We start from the raw sequence: 20,214 nt of genomic DNA, 5'->3' as shown, positions 1-20,214 counted from the left end.
ATTGCAAGGAGATATTAGCTCCTTTGACTGAAGTCATACACTCACCCTCCATTACAGGGTTTCTAGACTGAATATTTCTCGAATCTTCAGCTGTTTCAAAATGTTTGGACAGGAAAAATAAGTGCTATAATTATGGGGAATGTATGCTGCATTCATTATTCAAGAAAAGAATCCAAATCGTTGTTTAAAGCAAAAACTTGACTTCATATTAGCTATTGAGTGTTCATAAAACCTCGCCTTTCCTTCTTTTTCTGCTTCCCTTTTCCCTGAAAGAGCTGCAGTATTTGGAAACTGAGAGCCAGACTTCCCAAAGAGCTAACTTAAAACAACTCTTAAACACAGCTTTTCAGCACCCATTAGCCTTAATCAGGGGTGGAGATCTCCTCCAAAAATTTATCATATAGAATGATAATAATGTCTCCAAGGTCAGAGACGGGGCAGCCTCATTACTGTGTAAATTAGAAGAGCATCGCATTTTGAAACATCTCACAGAAAACGAACCAAATAAACCCCAGCTTGTGTGATGGGAAGAAAAGAGGATAGAAGCAAACAAACAAAATCTCAAGCAGGCAGACTTGAAGACGGCATCAGCAGCCGAAGAATACGAGCAATTGCTTGAGATGCTTAAAGATATAATATCTTGATACAGTGATTGCCATATTATAATACCCAGTTCTCTTCTGTGTTGACTTTCAGATCTCCAATGTGTTTTGTAATAGATATCATCATTAGAAAAGTCTCTGCTTAACTGATAAACATTTTTTTAAATTTGTTGTATCTAATGTCCTTTTGGAAAACACAGTTCCTTTTTTTCCTGTACATTTTTCTAAACTGCCACAAAAGGATCATTTAAAGGATCAAAGTATAGTGGTAGTTTAAACTTGTGAAAACAAAAATATAAAGATGAACCAAATGTATGCATTTACAAATTCAAATGAAGAGGAATAGAAGAATAATAGGGTATTCAGGTCCCTAATTACTTTTCAATAGACATCTTTCATTCTGCTATTTTTAGTTAACTGTTTAAGAAACACTTAATGTTAGAAGTGGTCACTAAACATCTAATAGGTGATGGATCTGAAGAAAAGGAGAATGGATCTTAACTGAGTTTACTGAGCTAAACTTTCTGTTGGCATAGTAATATTTAATTTCTAATCCTTTGGGGTATGATTTGCAAAGACATTTTTAACTGTTGGAATTTATTTAAATATTTGTTTTAATAAAACCATAATGAAAATATATTTCCTGCTTGAAACAAACCCTTTTCAGAATGCCGGTGCTCACAAGGATGCATGACTGGATTTTGTGACAGCTGATGTCTGTACAGTAGATGTTTAATAAATGGAGACATTTTATACTAAGTTTTGCAGATTAATATTTTTCCAGTAGTGACATATGTATTGGAAAAAAATCTTTTCAAAATGAGGTCACTGCTTTAAAAATGTAAGAAACATTGTCAAATTTAAAATGCTCTTTTAGAAAAGAATTCAGTAACTGCACATTAAGAGTGCCTTAATGTCTGTGACAAGCAAAACATCTGCTTCAGCAGCGGAAATGGAAAGTTAATACTCTAGATAAGCAAAGGAGGTTTGGAGAGAAAAAAGAAGCAAACGAAAAAAACCTACTATAAACCTTATCCAAAACTCACATGCATTTTTCTTTGATCAAGTTAGTTCAAATGGAACAAATAACTCCCTCTTCCAATTAGCTTCATAAGCTCTATCCCTATTAGCTTTCTTTCCCCACCCTGTTTCCCACCAGATTTCTTGGTTTTATTTTTATTTTTATTCTACTCCCAGAGGGAAAAGCCTGAACTCAGTGTGTGCTGTGGCCTGGCCCTGCACATCCCCACAGCAGGTTTGGTGCATCCCTAAGGCGGCGTGTGCTCTGGGCTAAAGCTGTAGCTGCCTCGAGATTCCACCTGCCCTTGTACTAAGTGATCCTGGATGTCTCATTTGTCACACCACCTGCTTAACACCAGTCACAAGTCCTCACAAGGGAAAACACTGAATTTGTTGGGTATGTCATATCCCCTTTGCACTGCTGGCAAGTACATACCGGGAGGCTCTCCCCACACGTGACTAGTGTGGGTCCAACCTTTTGCCTCATAACTTGCCCCAAAGTTTATTTATGTAAACCAGAAAGTATACTTGTATCCAAACAGCGTATCTCAGACCCACATGAGAAACACATTATAAATCTAGCCATTGTACTCTTCCAGTATGCTTGACAATATTTATGGGGTGAATGTCTTTATTTTGTTGCTTTCTGCTTTTGAATTACTGACCTGGACGGGATTTAAAGATTTGCAGTTGATCCCAAGCTAGGTGAGTCCAAGCCCAAGAACACAGAAACTGCAAACACTACTCTAGTGTGTTCATTTAGAATAGGTAAGACTTGCTGGACCTCCATAAAATACTTGGCCAGTGGACAGCATAGAAAAAGTCCCATTGATATAGCGGAAGGGAAAGCAATATAAGACCAGGATGGAACAGTTGCACATGAAGGAATAATACAGATGCTTCCATCTCCAACAAAGGAGATCTATTACAGGACAGGCAATATGATTTTGACAAGAGAAAAACAGTAAGGCAAGAGATAAAACAGAGACAAAGTAGAGAAACAGTGGGTTCTAAGAAAGCCTGTAAGAACCGTAAGTTTCAGGAGCCAATGTATGTCTATATTGATGAATGAAAACTTCTTTGTAGATCATTTTCATACTTGACATTTGTCTAAATAGCACTAAAAAACCCACAAATTTCTGCAAAATGTTTCTTCATAGCGTAAAAAGAAAATAAAAATTCTTGAAATGATTTTCCCATGCTTAAGCCCAGCACAAAGTAGCTAAATATTAACTTGTGTCAAAGTCAGAAGACTACCTGATTTATAGCTGTAAAGGTTATATGATTCTAGTCACTAAAATACAAGACCAAACCAATGATAAGACCTTTGCATTTAAAATTATACAAATATATAACACCATAGTTAAAATGCAAGTACACATCTCACACACTATGGATTGTAAACTACAATTTCTCTTGTATCGGAAATTCATAACATACTTTCTTTAGCTATTGGGTTTCAAAATGAGGTCATATAATGTGAAATGGATTTTTTTATATAATCAAGTGCTTAAAAGCTGTATTATGTATACTTCCAGGTTGTTTGTTTCTTTAGAATCAATTATACTCTAAAAGTTGCTGTATGAAAAAACACTTAAACTCTTCATGCACTGAATAGTGTGCTTGTCACTATGTAAAAATGACAATAATAAAGGTAAAAAGTCATTGCAGGTTTTAGCTAAGCATTCTAAATTTTTCATGTTAACTTCCATGCTAATATGAAGCAGCTATAGAGTTTCTTCAGTAAAAGCCTATTCATAGTTCTGAGTAGCAATTACTGTTGATACTGCCATTAAAGAATCGACAGAGACACCTGGGAATGGTGGCCGAACTGCTGCCTTGAAAATTTGGAGCTGGCGTGGAAATAACACTTGAAAGCAATTTTGAAAGGCATTCTAACATCTCTTCCTGTTCGCAATGGTAGGATGAAGCCTCAGGTGAAGACACTTAAATATAGGCATCTATCTATAGGTAACTATATGCACAAGAAGGGAGTGCAGCTGTAGCTTGAATGCAAATGGATAGCCTCTTTTCAAACATTGTGGTTTGTCTTTCCTGGCCTTCAGGTTCTGGACTGGGAGGTCAAGTGTTTACCATAGATCTTGTGTCATATCTACAAGCAAATATCTTAAACATCGTAAGGCACACAATACGGTAGTAGATCTGTAAACTGAACAATAAAATTATGTCCTAGACATCTAAGTGTCCATTATAGTCAGCAGAGATAGAAGGCAGCATTCAGCTGTGGAAACATGGGTATATAGGGTTATTCTAGCTCCAACAGCGTATCCCACCTATCACCCTTCTGCCTCTCTAGAGGGACACAGTCACATGTCATGTGGGCCATGCAGAGGTCTTATATGACACATAGCATCTCACTTATTGATGTCTCCTTTTAGGTATCCTAACCTGGACAATGGATTATGCTTTCTGTTGTGATTCCAGAAAACATAGACATTGGGCTTGCTGAAGTTAGAAGTTCAAAACTGGTGCATATAGCAGATACAGAAAAACCTTCTTCCTGAAGTTTCCTGAAGAGGATATCCTCTCCTGCTCCCATACTTCTGTCAGGAAAAAGATAATGGAAGCTGGAGGCTGAGAGCTGCAATTTGTCTCAGATGCCAGATATCACCGATCATCTGATACACTATAAAAAGAAATGAGAAAAGGTAATAGTATAAAGACAATTTCTGGAACATCTAGCAATAGTTTTGGCAAGTATGTGCTCAAATAATGTCCTAATGTGATTACATATTGCTTTCTGTCTGATTAAAGCTGCTGTATATCAGAAATATGATTGTCTGCGCTTCCAGAAAAGAAGTAAATCATGCAAAGATTTTACTTCCTAGGCAGTCATGTGCTACTCAATTAATTGTAGGTATCAATTTAAATGTAGGTCAGCAGATGGGGAGCTTTTACTTCTGGAGGTCTTTAAAGACCTCTCTCTGTTTCCATGGCAGTTGAGCTCAACTCCATTGCCTAAGTACAGGTGTGTAGTGCCACTTCAGGTGTCCTAGTGTATCTTTCTTGGATTTAATCTGTGTTCTAGAAGACTGGGAATCTCCCATGAGCCCAATTTGGTGACACATCCATGAAAGCATATTTAAGATAGAAAAAGAAAAAATTTGACCACAACTGTACCATCTGAAGACAGGTGATGTGGCTACAATGCAGCAGTATGCCAGGCAGCAGGTGTCAGCGATGACTACAACCATTGCTCTGCCCAATAAAAATAAACCAAAGAAAGATACCCTCTGATTAGGAAGCGACAAAGATCAACAGTACAGAACTGAAAACAAAAGTTTAGTCTGAGGAATTCCAACCTGGCCCTAAGAAGAGATTTACACTAGTGTATCAGGCAAAGGAAGCAGAGTTGAAAGAAAAAAGGGAAACGTACTGACGCAATGTGATTCTGTTCGGCCGTTACAACTGGGTATCAGTATACTCACAGCAAAAATGGAAATACCCTGCCTCGATGAGAAAAGAATATTTAAAGAGCTAAGAAATACATGGCATGCTATGATATGCTGTGAAACCATATAATGTTTTTGAGCAAGCAATATTTAAAATGGGACAATCAAAAGAAAAGGAGGAAAACTTTCATTGCTGGAACAGAAGAGACAGAGAGATTCTTTAAAAGGAATCATTAACAGGCTCTCCTTATCTCAAACACAGTTTTATATATCATATTTGAAATCACACAACTAATTCCACACCAAAAAAGGATTTCAGGACAAGTTACAAGCAAGAAGCTGAAAAAAAACAAAGCAGGAGGATATAAAATCACAGCAGAAATACTAGAAGTATTTGACTCACCTCCCTGATGAAAATGATAAATGTGCTTAATGAAATCTAAAGAGGCAGAGAAGAAAAGCCTTTCTGAATAATAGAAATCAGGAATCATGAGTAGGATACTGTGAAAGGGTGACCTCACTAACTTCAAAAACTGCAGACAACTTGCGCTGCTCTTCGTCATAACAAAAAAAAATTTCCTGTGTGATACAACACATTGGTAAGTATATATAACTTACAAAAGTAGACAAATTCTGTTTGATAAATAAGAGTAGGCCAATTATTTTTCCCTTAAACTGTACTTTTGGTCCTCAGGATGAATCAACAGTACTTCAAAAAAAGTCAATGCTATCCACAAAAAAAACAACCTAGAACAATAGAGTTGGTTGAAAAAAATCAGCTAAACCAAAACAAACCTTCCTGAAACTCTTATGGCAAAAGGTAACAACACATTGGTAGGCAAAAACATCAGAGAAAGAGAAAACTCCAACTAACTAGGTATTTCTGATTAAAGTTTTTTTAATCTTCTAACCTGATACCTTAATTCTGAAATTAGAAGCTCATAGATGAGCTTCTAAGACCTTAAACTACTCCTGTATTACATTGTGATATGTAAGGGAAAACAATAGCGAAGAAATGAATGAATATGCAAAGGATTACAGGGATATTTTATGAAGCATCCATGAATCAGCTTTCTTAAAAGTCTTAATCACTTTGGGTTCTCACCAAGACCACAGTTCTATGTACCATTTTTGTAATATATATTTTCTATTAACTCTTTACTTACCCTTGCTCTCACTTGTACAGGAGCTGTATCTATAAGAACAATATTTTTTTACAGAATGCTAACAGTCTTTCTCTTGCAGTAGTGGACTACCATGATACTAGAAAGCTGAGTGGGATCAGAAGTAGGACAGTCTGGGCCCAGTCACCAAACTCTACCAGTTTCTCAAAAGAGAAGACTTTCCTTAATCTCCATAAAGTTACCTAAAATACAGTTCTATTTAATTCATATAACTTCAATGTCAAACCATACCTACGTAGGTATTTAGAAGACAGAACACAAATATGTAACTGCATTACAAAATAAAAGTTCAATAACTGTATCATTTCTATTACTTTCTGATAAATACATCAACAAGGTAGATAAGGACCTGTTCAGATCCATGTTTTGTAGCTAATAAATCAACATGCCAAAACATTATCCATAAAACCTGAAAAAGGATTTCTGTATTGTATTACCCAATATTCATTACTTTGATTTCAATAACTTTTGTGTATGCTCAATACCACTATAAAATATTGGTGACTACAACTCAAAACGAAGTGCTAAGAATACTCCAAAACAATACATTTGAGAATGTTCTGGCATTAAAATATGTAGCTTGAAGGCTCTAATTCAGATTGAAATTATTAAAGCTAGTCACATACAAAAACAAGCTTATGGACAAATGTGCTAAGCATCAATGTTTAGTCACACTGCAAGTGAAGCTGAATGTAGATTTTTAAAAGATTCTTCCACATCTTCCATATCTGTGAAATCAGCAGATTTTTGTAATATGTTCATGTTTCAAATATTTAGCAAAACAAAGTTGGTAGAAACCTCAGAAGTAGCATAAACTTCAGAAGAAAGCTTACATTGAGTAGGCTTTATCACCTAAACCTTCATTCCTATTTTGTCCAGGTACGTAGACCGCTTATTCTCAAACTGTTGAGCCTGTGGCAGGAAATGGACAATACTGGGGAAAAATGTTGAAGGGAATACTATATATTACTGAGATATGCATAAGGATGAGATGGACAAGACATCCTTCAAAGAGTAAAAACAGTAGTATTTAGGTTTTAAAGAAGATTACAATTTAAGCAGGAACACTCTATTAAGGATGTGAAGTGGACATCAGACAGAGTAGCAATCTGGCTTTCATACGTATTCAACCAGTTTCTTAGCCAGTAAAAAGTGACATTGCTTTGTTGACTCAGGAGAAGCCTGGAGATTCATAGCAGCTAGGGACTCAGTTCCTTGTACATTTTGATGTGTTTTCTTTAAATTAGATAAAGGATGAGGAGGTTCTTCTACTAGTTATAGTAAAAGGGGCCAAGTAAAGGTATGGCAGTAATGAAAAGGTGGGCATAGAGACAGAGAAATAATTACATAGTAGTTGCTCTGCCTTATTTGATGGGCTACATACCCTTGGTCCTCTGTAGCTAAAGAACCAAGCAAGACTATTCCAGTAATGACACAATCAGAAGGCATTAGAAGCATGTAGTAAATTAACAAAAACCTGGAATTCCTTTAAATGAATAAATATATCACAGGCACGTATATACTTATATGATTAGTTATGGATGTTGTGATAAAAAGTCTCTAAACATTGACCTGATAGCTAATTCACTATTCTCAGAATGGGTTAAGGGACTGGAATGAGCTATGGAAATCAACTACTGTTGATTCACTCATCTGCAGTGTAAAATTAAAAAAACCCAACAACTAAGTGTACTTAAGAAGCTGTGATACATTTAACTCAGCCAGACACTAATATGTTTGTGGGAACCATCACCACAAATACAAAATGAAGAGCAGATTTAATCATTAAAACCATCTAACCAATGTCCAGACCCGTGTCACTGTACAAAACTTGTGACAGTTTACAGACATTGAGAAGAAAAAAAATAATTGTTGAATTGGATAAAAAATCCCATTACAAATACTTTGCAATGATTGACCAGTAAAATCAAAATAATTATCCAAGCTCTGAAAATGCGTGCACTCCCAAATAACGTTATGCATCAATAGTCAATGGGCCTGCTCTCATGCGTAAAATTACTCAAGTGTATAAATTTTTCAGGACTGGGGCCAAGCAACATAATGCTAGACAACAGAGCCTAAAGACAGTTGGCAGCCATTCAGGAAAAGTGCTGGGGGCAGAGGTATCAGAGCTGCAGATAGCTGAGTAAAATGAATAAAACTATAGGAATTAAAGATTAAAAAAGCCCAGATATTTTAGACTTTGCACAGTTTGTATGATCTTAAACTGGAAAGAAAGTGTCAAGCCAATTACAGTAATAGGAAATAAGTTAAATTTGATTTGTATACTAAAGAATGGTCTAATAATCTTAAAGAAAAAAAGAAAGGGGAAAAAAAAGAAAGGAGGCCAAAGACATTAGAATAAGAAATCACGTACTGAGATTTACCATTATTTTTTTTTAAGTCAAGTTTTATCATGACTGTTTAAAAATCGATAGAAAAAGTTCAGTCAGTGAGGAAGAGTTTAAAATATTAACATGATCACAGCAACTAAATGATAGTACAGTAATGAGCAAAATGGATAAAAAGAAAATGATGATCGATGAAATTAAGAAAAGAAGATTAAATTGCAAACAAAGAAATGGGGTACCTAAACTAAAAGGAAAATTTGACATATTTTACAATCTACTTGTGATAGAGGCCTGTCTTGGGTCACCTAGGACTTCTTTCACAACATCAGCTTAGGGCTTATAGTTTACATTTACTGAATTTCTGCACTGAACAGGTATGCTTGTTTTCACTGACTGTATGAGGACACCAGACTCCTATCTCTGACACATAAACAAAGCATCTAAAGATAGGCTGTGTGAGTACTGTCTAGAAGCAGTTGCCATAAAGTACATCTGAGAAACTGGCAGCCTCTAGTTGGAAAGAAAAACCTAAAAGAAAACCTAAGCAAAAAAAAGAAAACAATACAATGCTTGAGTAGTGTTACTTTTCCAGAATTAAATCTATTACCTATCTTCAAAAAAGCACAATAATACCTTTGCAATTGCAAATATAGTCTTATTAAAGGACTAGGAATGATCAATACAATAAACTAGAAGGACCCGGTTTGCATGTTTCGACACAGGCTAGATGTCTAATAAAAGGAAAAAATAGCCATACATGTTTGTCCTGTGTTTAGCTGAAGGGTTGGATAGTGCCAAGAGAGACTTTAAAGAGACCTACCTTGAGGTTGCTGCCACATTTCAGGGTAAGCATTCAAATATGACATGGACTTTCACTAAAGATGCAACAATTAAGCAGGGTAAGACTGTGTCTACTCCAGAGATCTTGCAGTGTAAATATGCTTTATGTCACGGGAAAAAATTGTCATGAGGATTTGACCTGTGAAGGAGATTCACATACTGTGTCAGCACCTACAAACATTTCCCTGTTGAGATAGGATCCTCGTTTTTGTCCTCTGAGTAGCATTAATTTTGGCTGTGAGAAAAGGTAGGGAAAATACCCTGTGTGTGTCAGATCTGGTTCACAGGGTAAGCAACAGGACGTGAATATGGCACGTCAAGAGTCCACAAAGCTCCACAATCTCAGTCATTCCCCAAACATTTATTTATGTAAATAGAGTTGGAAGCAAGCCCTGAAGATCAAAAAGTAGTGTAGTGAAATTATTTCTCTCAAAATGAGACTGGGAGGCTCGATGCTATTTGACAGGTTGAAGGAAAAGAGTTTACTATTTCAGATCTAATTAAAACAAAAGGTAGCATTAACATGACATTGACATGGTTCAAAACATGCACTATGTCCCTTATACCAGTATTTCCAACAGTGGGTAAAGAAAGAAACAACCTCTCTTTGGCCAGAACATGACATACTGTCCTTAACTTTTCCACAGGTGACTAAACCCCACCCTTCTTTTTACAGTCATATTTAGAATAAACTCCATATTTACAACACTGATCTTCGCTTTCTAAACTATGGTTCAGTCTAGGTTTTCATAGCAACCCCAACATATATAGCAAGTCAACTTCTAAAATTATTTTCTGCTTCTTCTCTGACTTTCTGGTAAAGATGAAAGGAGGCTAAATCATAATTTTGAAGGGTTTTATCCATTCCATGTTACACTTAATTGCACAGTAATCAAGGTTACTATATGCAACATCGTTGTTAAACCGAATGTATATATCAATAAAGAAAAAAAGAAGTAAATGTAACATGAAAAGAAGAGGAGACAGAGATAGAGACAGAAAATCAAGATAACAACTGCAGGTCATCCTAATGAATTATAAAAGGGAAGCCTAGAAAATAATTAATAACGAGCAATGAACTATGACTAGTGTCAGATTCCCTGCCTCTCTCTGGGCTGACATTAGCTGCCATTATAAACTGAGAAAAGAATTCCCCAAATAATTGCAAATAGCCACTAGAGATTCTGCACACCAGCCCACGTGTGTCTGTTGTCTGTGGGCATGCTAACAAAAGCAACTTCTCAGAAAGCAGTACGCTAAACCCCTGGGACTGCTAATGCATCTGCTTCGGGGCAAACTTTTCAGGAGTTGCTACACAGACTTTTTAAGCATGTTCCTTTCTGAATTCTCTAATTTCCATATATTTCTTTTCACTGAAGTTCATTTTTCATATTTCATTTGATTCCGGAGATTCTTGCAGTTTTCACTGCACTACACATTTAGCATTAGGGCAGGTTTTACAGAACTGTTGGTTCTCTGCAGTTGAGAGTATGATTTTCAGCTTTATTTTAAACTAGGTTTTTATTATTATTCGTTTTGCTTTGGTTCGTTTTATACATAATATTTGGTCTTTAGTGACTCTCCAAGAGCCAGGCTGCTAAAAAATTACTCTTTTCTGTTGCTTTCCGCGAATGTAACACTCCAGCTACCCATCACCATTTACAGCCTCTGCCCTACAGAGGGCACCTTTGCCTTATTGGAATCGTTTCAGCGAACGAGATAATCGGTGGTTATCAGAGAAATAACCGAGTCTTAAAGCGAGATCAGACTTCTCACAGATACGAGGACCTTGTTTGCCTGGTCTTTTTAATTAGCCAAGTTTTTTACTATAAATCAGCAGCAAGCAATAACAATGTTACATTCTGTATTATTATAGCCTCCACCAAAAAGTGAGATGAACTGGAGATGGCTAGAATATGAGTACTGAGATGAATTAAAAAGCCTAAGTTTGAGGAGGGGGAGGTGTGGGGGGGTGTGTGTGTCCCATCCATAATTAAGGGTTTTGTCATTAAAAAATGTTTCTGAGACACGTACTAAAAACATTGTCCGTGGGAAAACAAGCTGTAGAAAGAAAGTCAACCATTTCCCAAATAAATCTTTCTAACAGTCTTCCAATTAGCAATTGCTATCTGAAAGCTGTTCAAGTGGAAGAAAGGAAGATTTTATTCTCCTTTGTAGGGTTAGACTATCAAAACTGACCCTAAAATTCTTATTTGGGAAAAATACCAGTTGACTGCAAGACTGAGCCAAAAAGTAATTTTTTCCCCTTATTTTTTGGTGTGCTATTATTTATGAAGTGTCAAGTATATCACTCATAGTGTCTGCTGGTTCTGAATAAAACTAGCAATACTTTTCTGCTCAGTATTGTTTTTCAGCTCAATCCGTAACACAGTCTTCCTTTACAGGTCGTTTCACTAATGTGTTAAGACAGATGCAAACATAGTTGATTTGTAAATGGCAAAGTGAAATTTCTAAAGAATAATCTTTCTTCTGTCATTTTGTATCTGTCTGACTATTCAAAACAAGCTACAGCTGTAAAAAGAAGTGCAAGACATTGCATTTATGCAACTCCCTAACAGGCTGGTACTATGTTAGTTCATATTAAGTGGGGGAAAACACACGAATAAATGCATCAGTCCCTTGGCATAATGCTCTTTTATGGTGTTCCTATCAATAAAAGTTACAAATAGCCTTATAAATTCAACAGCAGGCAACCTGTTGCAAGAAGACTTTAACTTCCCCGGGCTGGTTTCTGGGACTGATCTTGACTGTAAAGAATCTAACACAAAACCCAGCAAGGAATGTGCCCTGCCTTCCCTACATTTTTCTAGAAGTCTCTTATAGAACATGCATTCATGTTTACATTTTCAGCTTCAAATACCCAGCACAAAAGCACAAGAGCACAAAAACCTGAATCTCTAGTCCAGGCTGCTAAATTAATTAAGCAGGCCCCATATTAGTGAGTAACACTTTAATGCCATTGGAAATTGTTTTAGGGAGTATTTTAGCAAGCTCCTCTCGTGTTATAATTTTACTTCCTTTTTCTTTTCTAATTATAGGCCAAGGCTGGATTCCTCACTAATTAAGGAAACTTTTTTTTGATTATTTCATTTCTAGAAGTCAATAGGAATGTTGCCCATGTAAAGATTGCAAAATCAAGAGCTTGTACCTATAAAAATGTCTAATGTGAGTATGTTTTGTGACAATTACTGTAAAACAGTTGAAGCTACATTTTGACCAGTAAATTAAACAGTGCCAGGAAAGTTCCCAGGTACTGGAACATGATGGTCTATGCTGTAAAAGTATTTGAATGGCCCTCAGCACACTTTGAGTATCCTACAAACCAATTCCTGGGTGCAGTTGGAGGCGGGGGGAGGCTGCGTATCCCAGAGAGCCTTCCGAGCTGGCAGGCTGCTGCCACTACCTGCTTTTGGACAGAAAAGTTTACAAATATGCACATGTGCTAGTTGGCTTTATTGCATAGGAACATTTCCAGGCAAGTTTAATTCGCTAGCATAAACATAGCCTCCAAATCTGTATTTACTGCAGCCATTACAAGTCACTGTATTTAAAAGTGTTCAGCTATTGGCCCTTACTTGTAAACTGTGCACTGAGTTCTAAGTTTATATCAGTAGGAAACAAAACACTCAAGAAAACATTTTCTCGGTTATATATACTGCTATATGCATTCTTTTTCTTGTAATTGTTTCAGCTTGATAGTAAAAAATAAAACTTAGAGCTGTTAACAAAACATTTGTTTTGAATATAGCTTTATGGTTGTAGATAGAACATCTTAAAACAGAAAGTAAAAGCCATGGAATAACATTTAGTATCTGAGCTACTTAGGCGCCCCACTTTCAACACAGGACAAATTTACCAGCGGGGAACAGAAAGCCTTCGTTATCAGCACAGGGTACCCCATGGCGTTGGTAGGGAAGAGGCTGTACAGCCCAACAGCAAGTGTGGCTGAAATCAGCCCTTAAAATCTTTCCCCAGCAAGGTGGCACAAATGTTTACCTGAGAAGTAAGAGAGTCTACTGGAAGGTCTTCCTACTGGTAGCAGTCAACTGGCTTAGGGTTTCCAAGGAAGAATCAGGGAAACCTTCACCATTACAGACCTCATATGTGATTGCTCATGTCCACTGCCACCATGTGGGAAACCCGCCTTAATTCTCTTGTTCTGTGAGAATGGTAGAAACTGGATGTGTGAAAACAGCTTTACCACCCTGGAAGTGACCTGCCTAACAGGTTATTAGCTGTACCATAGGATGCAAATATGGACGCAGAAGCAAATAGCCTCATTTTGGCTTTACCTTGCTTGAAGCCCACTTGTGTGAATGTAGTGAAACCAAGCGAAGACTGTGTTTAGGCAAAGACTCTCTCTTCAAAAATCCAGCAACACTGAAATTCATGCTTTCATCCATATGTCCAGCAAAGGAAACGCACACACTTGGTGAATTGCGTCGATGTGAGCTTGTGCACTAAGGGATTTAGGCACCTATTAAGCCATGTGACCATTGGTACGGCACCTGAATTTTTTTGTGGATCTCTGTTGTCTTATCCCACCTCACGTGTGAAAACAGAATAGCCCTCAACTGCCTGAGACTGATCATTAGACTGAAGGGTGTAATTAAGCAAAACTACAACAACTAATACTCTTGCTAACCAGCTAGATTAAAGCAACTTAGATGGTGCTAGCTCATTTTTCTTGCTTTGAAGTTTATGTTTTAAGTTTAGACTCCCATGTTTAAGAGAACAAGCTTTAATAAAACCAACTTGATACTATATATTTTTGACTTAAAAATATTTTGTATGGATAAAAAATTATTATTTTAATTCACTTCCTTCTATATTTTCACAATTTCTTAAATACATTTCTTACTCTAATGTATTCACTGTTTTTCTCCTATATTTTCCTTTGTTTTTCAAAATATAAGAATGAAATGCGGTTTTCTTATTTTATGCTTTTGGGTACTTTTGTGACTCAGCTTCTTTCTTTCTGGCATTAAGTACCTACTTATGGATCTACAGCTGTGCCTAAAGCTAAGAATGTATTGAGGAATTGCTGTCTTCATAAGTCTATTTTTATTGGATAAATATTCCAAGAAGTTACTTTGTATAAGCACTCAAATACATAAGCTTAAAGTCCAGTATTCATACTAATAAAATTTAATTGCATGTAAATCACTGAGCACTGAAAAGGAAGAGACAACAGTGAAGTTATATCATTTATAAATTCAAACAAACAGTCATAGTAAAAGTCTTATGTCGTTATCTATAAAAATCAACAGTGTATATTTTAAGGGAACTTATTTTGGCCATACTACACCTATTACATCTACCATAAAGATACAGGAACATTTTTTCATGTTTTATATCTACGCAAAGTATTAACCTGTTTACAAATGAGAGTCTTTTTTAGAAATGTGAAAATAGAGAAAATCAGGACTTCCTGCAAATTATTTTCAACTACTTTGGTATTCAGTGCCTTCTGTATTTATGGGTTTCTGTGACACATTTTTGGCATTTGAACATATATTTTGGTGCTTTTTATAGAAGAAGAAATGCTAACAACAACAAAGGAAAAGAAAAAGATGTGACTGTCAAATGGAGGTTGAGAAGAGACACTTGTTAATCCTGGCCCACCTTCATCATCCACCAGATGATTTGAGACATCGAGTCCAAGATATTTGAGAACATAGTTGGAGTTTTCCTTCTTGGCTCAAAAAGGTCTTAGTATCTCAAGAAGAGTATACAAAGTGAACCAATGGTTTACTGAAAGCTTTTAAAGACGGAGTTAGGTGACAGGATTAGTTCCTTGCCACCTACTTGTGACCCAGTTACCTCTTACAGCTTTGGGAATCCTGCATGGGAAATCATATTATGCCAGACACCATTGTAAGTGCTTGGATCTGACTGGGAACATTATCCAGTACCACAAAACACAACAAACAGTAAACAAATACTTGAGTATTCAGTGCCACTGTGAAAGTGTTTCTTAGGTTTATCAGCTTGGTATCTTCTACCCAGACAGAAGGGCTGTGTGTCACAACCCTTGCAACGTCCATCCTCATCTCCAAAGCGAGAACCCATGGTTTCCAAGAAAATCTAAACACAGCCCATTATCAACCTCTGAACATGATGTATGTAATAAAAAACAAAACAAAACAAAACAAACACAGAACAAAAACACAGAACCCAAACACCTGAGAAAAGAAAGGGGCCTAACAGAAACAGCTCACAGATGTTTTGTAGTTTTGCATGTCAGGTGGGTATCCAAAACAGAAGTATTTCTAGCATTGTTCGTGTTTCCCACCAAGTCCTTACAGCTGGGCAGCCCTTCCAATTCCTTTCCTAATGACAGTGTGAAGATGCTGGCTATGGAACACTTGCTGCATTCACACACCTTCTCAAGCCGGGGAGGGACTAGTGAGATGGGAAGAAGCAGGGAAAGGACAACTTCTCCATCTCTGCTTTTTCTAAGCTTCCACTTAGACAATGAAGAAACAAACCCCCACTTAATCAAGGATGACCTTAAACCTTATTTTGTCCGTATCGCATTCCTCAGTTCTTCCCACACTTCCTTCCCCCCAAAGGATGTTTCTCCCCAGGGCCAGCCCGCGGGGAGCGGAGAGGAGCGCAGCTGGGCTGCACCACCACCACCACCAGCACCAGCACCACCCCCCATGCGCAGGCACTACTGGGTGCTGCAATTTCTATTCAGTTGCTCTAACCAACGATATTGCACATTGCATTCAACTGGTTGGATTTGTGTGCGTGTGAAAAACTGTTCCTTAAATATAAAAGACTTCATCTGTGTGTGCAGTCTACAGGCAGCTGTCATTTATGTTTCTTTGCTTTAATGGAGCTGAGATGGGGGAGGTCACTGGACAAGAAAGCACATTTTTTTTTTTTTTCTTTTATAAAGGAGGACCTCGCGAAGCAGCACCCCGCGTAACAGCTCAGGGCTAAGAAATGAGGTGTTGCTCCGGTTATACTGCACAAAACATCCATGAAGTCCCCAAGAAGCACAGCTGAAAACTGTTCGAAAGAGCTGTACGTACCACGTTAAATCTGGGCTTCTTTTGGTGTGGTTGGCAACATAACTTTTGTCTAGGCTGGGGGGAGGAGGCACTTTTTACAAAAAAATCTCCTCCACTGACGCGTTTCTCCTTTTTTATTCAACAAAGAAGGGATCTCTTTGGTACTACTGCAAGAGACCTGCGGGGAAAAAAAAAAAAAAAAAAAAAAACAAAACCAAAACCAACAACAAACAAACTCGGCTCATTACCCGAGCCTACTTAGCAACTTTCAGACTTTGTTCCTCTGCATTGCTATCTAAACACAGTAGACAGAAACGGGAGATAACGCTCCCATGCAAATGAAGATAACAGTTGCTCGCCCACTCTCCGCTTAGGATCGTGGAAGACACACTGGTTTCCCCCAAAGCAGTTCCCCTCCGCCCCACCCCCCCTCCCACCCCACCCCCGGTAGCCTGCTGCATGCAAAGCCAGTGCATTGTCCTCTGACAGCTGATGCTTATCGTCCCCGTGGGGGTATTGTGTTTCAGCTCGTGGCGCTGGAAAACCTTGTAACTTTCTTTTGAAGTTAAATGGCTTTATTTTGTTTCCATGTATGAATAACTCTCCGAAGAACTAGAGTGACCCAAAAGCCGACCCGTTTACAACGCCCGTCCAGCCAACCTGTTCCCCGGCCGGTCGGAGCTTTGCACAAGAAGATCTCGGAGCAGCAGGCGGGCGGGTAGGAGGAAAGCGGGGGGAGGCTCCTCAACCAGCCCAAGTTGCATCGTAATTAAATTTTATTTAATCCTACCGAGGCATGCAAAATATCGAACAAAACACAAGTTTAAGTAATTTGTTTGTATTCTTACCTGTAGGAGTTGGAAATTAACAGCCCCGCTAGTTTACTGTTAAGCCTGGAGAGCGAGAGATTGCTTTGCAAACATTACAGTTATTATGTCTGCAGTTGGTACTCTTTGTATAAATTATTGATCAGCCATCTTATTTTTCTTTCTGCTTAATGGATATTATAGCATAGCCGTTTACACGCCATAGTTAAGGTTGTGTCAGCACTTCCATTTATAACATCCCTCTCTTACCCAGAGTTTATAACTCGCTATAAAATTCCGCTCTGGGCTGAAACTTTTCAAGCAAGGGACTTTTAAAGGTGTGTCGTCGCCCCGGTCCCCGGTGTCGTGTGTCGTCCCGTGTCGTCGTGTCCCCCCTCCCCCCCATCAAAGAACAACTAGAAATGTTTGTCTGCTTTTATGAAATATGGGCATAATAAAGGCAACCCCCCCACTCCAGTGTTTCTCATTCACTTAAGTGACTCGAGGAGGAAAAGGCTGCGTCTCGCAGGCTGTCAGCTCATATAAAAAAAAGAACCCAGTGTGCTTTTTTATTACTATTATTATTAAGGGAAACAATTAGCGCTCGAGCCGCAGCCCTCCGCCCCGCCGGCCGCGGGGGCCCGATCCGCCGGCTGCCGCCCCCTCCCTTTCCCGCCCCGCGGGCGGCGGCACCGAGCCCCGCAGCCGGGATCGCGGCGGGAGGGAGGGGGGGGGAGCGGGGAGGGGGGGATGCCGCCGTCCCCCGCGGCTCCGGGCGCGGGGCAGGAAAAGCGGTCCCCTGCCACCGGGAAAGATCGGGGCGCGCACTGGAAAACCGGGAACACTTAAAAATCGGGCCGGCTCTCCAGCGTCTGTATTTCGATTAGCCTGGGTTGGGAGCTGGGGGTGGAGTGGCTGGGTGAACTAATTCTGTAAGGGGAGGGGGCGGCGGGTTAGGGGGCAGCACGGGAAAGGGCATCTCAGATTAGATCACCGCTTTAACATAATTTAATGGCAGGGGCTTTGTACTTCCTAATTATTGCTCTGAGCGACTTTTCCTACCTGTTGGTAGGTGAATTAACACGTTGGACTGAGGACCTGTAATGAGAGCTCAAGTATAACTTTAAACATCACGGAGGGCTCCCCGTCTATTTCAGTCCTCATTTAACTCACGCAGGGAAGTTGCTTATAATTTCCTTGTCGTAGCAGCTTTCTCTCTCGGCTGTCAGTTGCCAGGTGGATGTCAGCAGGCAGTGCCCAGTCACCTGCTCCATCCATCCCGAGGCAGCCCGAGAAGGGAACCCGACCCGCTTCTCCATTTGGCTGCGGGAGCTGCAACGTGACCAACAGGCTCAAATCAACATAAGGATGATCTTCGTTACTGACTTCGAGACATATTTCCTGAAGTCAGAACAGCGACGTAAGGGGAAAAAAAATTGTAAATGAGCAAGTAGCTTAATTGGCGTTTGGTATTTGCAATTTGCATAGATGCGCTTGTGCGTGGGTGTGGGTGCGTACGTGTGTTTGTGTGTGCGTGTGTGTCGGATGCAGGGGAAGAGGGAGGGAAGGGATGCGAGGGTTCCCAAGCCGTCGGTTATTGCAGCTCCCCGTACAGCGCGCCCGAGGTCACAGCACCAGTTAGCATCACCGGTGGGAACACCCGTTACTCGAGGGGGTGAAGGGGGAAGAATCGACGCATATCCCTCTGGGGCTAAATCCTGCCCTTGTACTCGGGCGCTGAACACCTCGGAGCCGGGGAGACGGCTCGCGGGGGCAAAGCCGGCACAGGATGCCCCGGCGCTGGAGCGAGTGGGTTCGGCAGGGCGGGTGCGAACTGCCAAGCCCGCAACAGTCCCCTTCCAGCCTCGTGCTGGGGATGTGCAGCCACTGCTTTCAGCTCTCCAGCTGAGAGATGCACGTTAAACAATCAGCCGAGGTGATAATTTGCTCTCAGGTTCTCGTTTTCAAAGACTTTGAAAGTTTTTTTTTAATGGCTCTTGAAGTTTCTTCCCTTCCATTCTCCCACCACGTTTTTGTTAAGCAGGCACCATACGTAAACACAAATTGCAGTAAACAGAACGGGAAAGCAATCTTGCCATGTATTCTGGACTTTTTATGATATATGGTGGACTGTTCAGAAGTGTATGCTATTGTTAAAGCTGTTTGTGCCGGGTGTGCTAATGCACTGTTTGATTGAGTGAATTAGCAGTCATAACAATCTGGCAGTCTGGCCATAGAAGTGTGCTCAAATTGATTTGTGTTATGGCTGGACTGGAAAATCTAGTGTTAGTTGTTTTTTGCCCTGGGGCATTGTTTGTACCAAACTCCACTTTTCATTTAATTTTCCAATAGATTTTTGAAAGACCAAAAGGTTTGTGATCAACGTTTGCTACACTTTATTATTATTCAGTTATTAAAAATATCCTGTGAGTGATTTCAGGTTCCCCAAAACCTTGCTTTCAATTAGAGTAAACATAATTAGCGTGACATCGTGCTTGGAATGGTAAATCTCCCTTTGTATCTATTAAGCATGTTATCTACTTGTCCTGTCACTGAAAGGAATCCAGTTTGTATTTGTATTGGACAAGGTCTGTGCTAGTTTGACTATAATGCAACAATTAGAAAAACAGCACTGCAGTATCCAATTTCTTATTACTGGTACAACACTTCACAACAACCTCAACTGTATTCATTGTGTTTTCAATGTTTAGTAAATACCTGGTGGAAGGGAGAAATAAAGGATCCCAACTCACAGACTTACATTTCTATGAGCCTATTTTGCTGAGCGATGCAGGGGGGATTCGGTATGAGGTCCCTCCCCCTTTCTCAGTCTTCCCTCTAAATAACAGATAGCTCCTGAAAGGAGTATTGCTGCTCGAGACCCTGGAGATTAAAAGCAAAACAACTTACCTTCCCTTTGCCAGTACTTGCTCCTTTCTTAGAATCTTCTGCTCA

The sequence above is a fragment of the Falco naumanni genome, chromosome 2 (assembly GCF_017639655.2).
Source record: "Falco naumanni isolate bFalNau1 chromosome 2, bFalNau1.pat, whole genome shotgun sequence".
NCBI lineage: Eukaryota > Metazoa > Chordata > Aves > Falconiformes > Falconidae > Falco > Falco naumanni.
The sequence above is the reverse complement of the archived record's forward strand: the minus strand, read 5'-3'. Positions refer to the sequence as shown.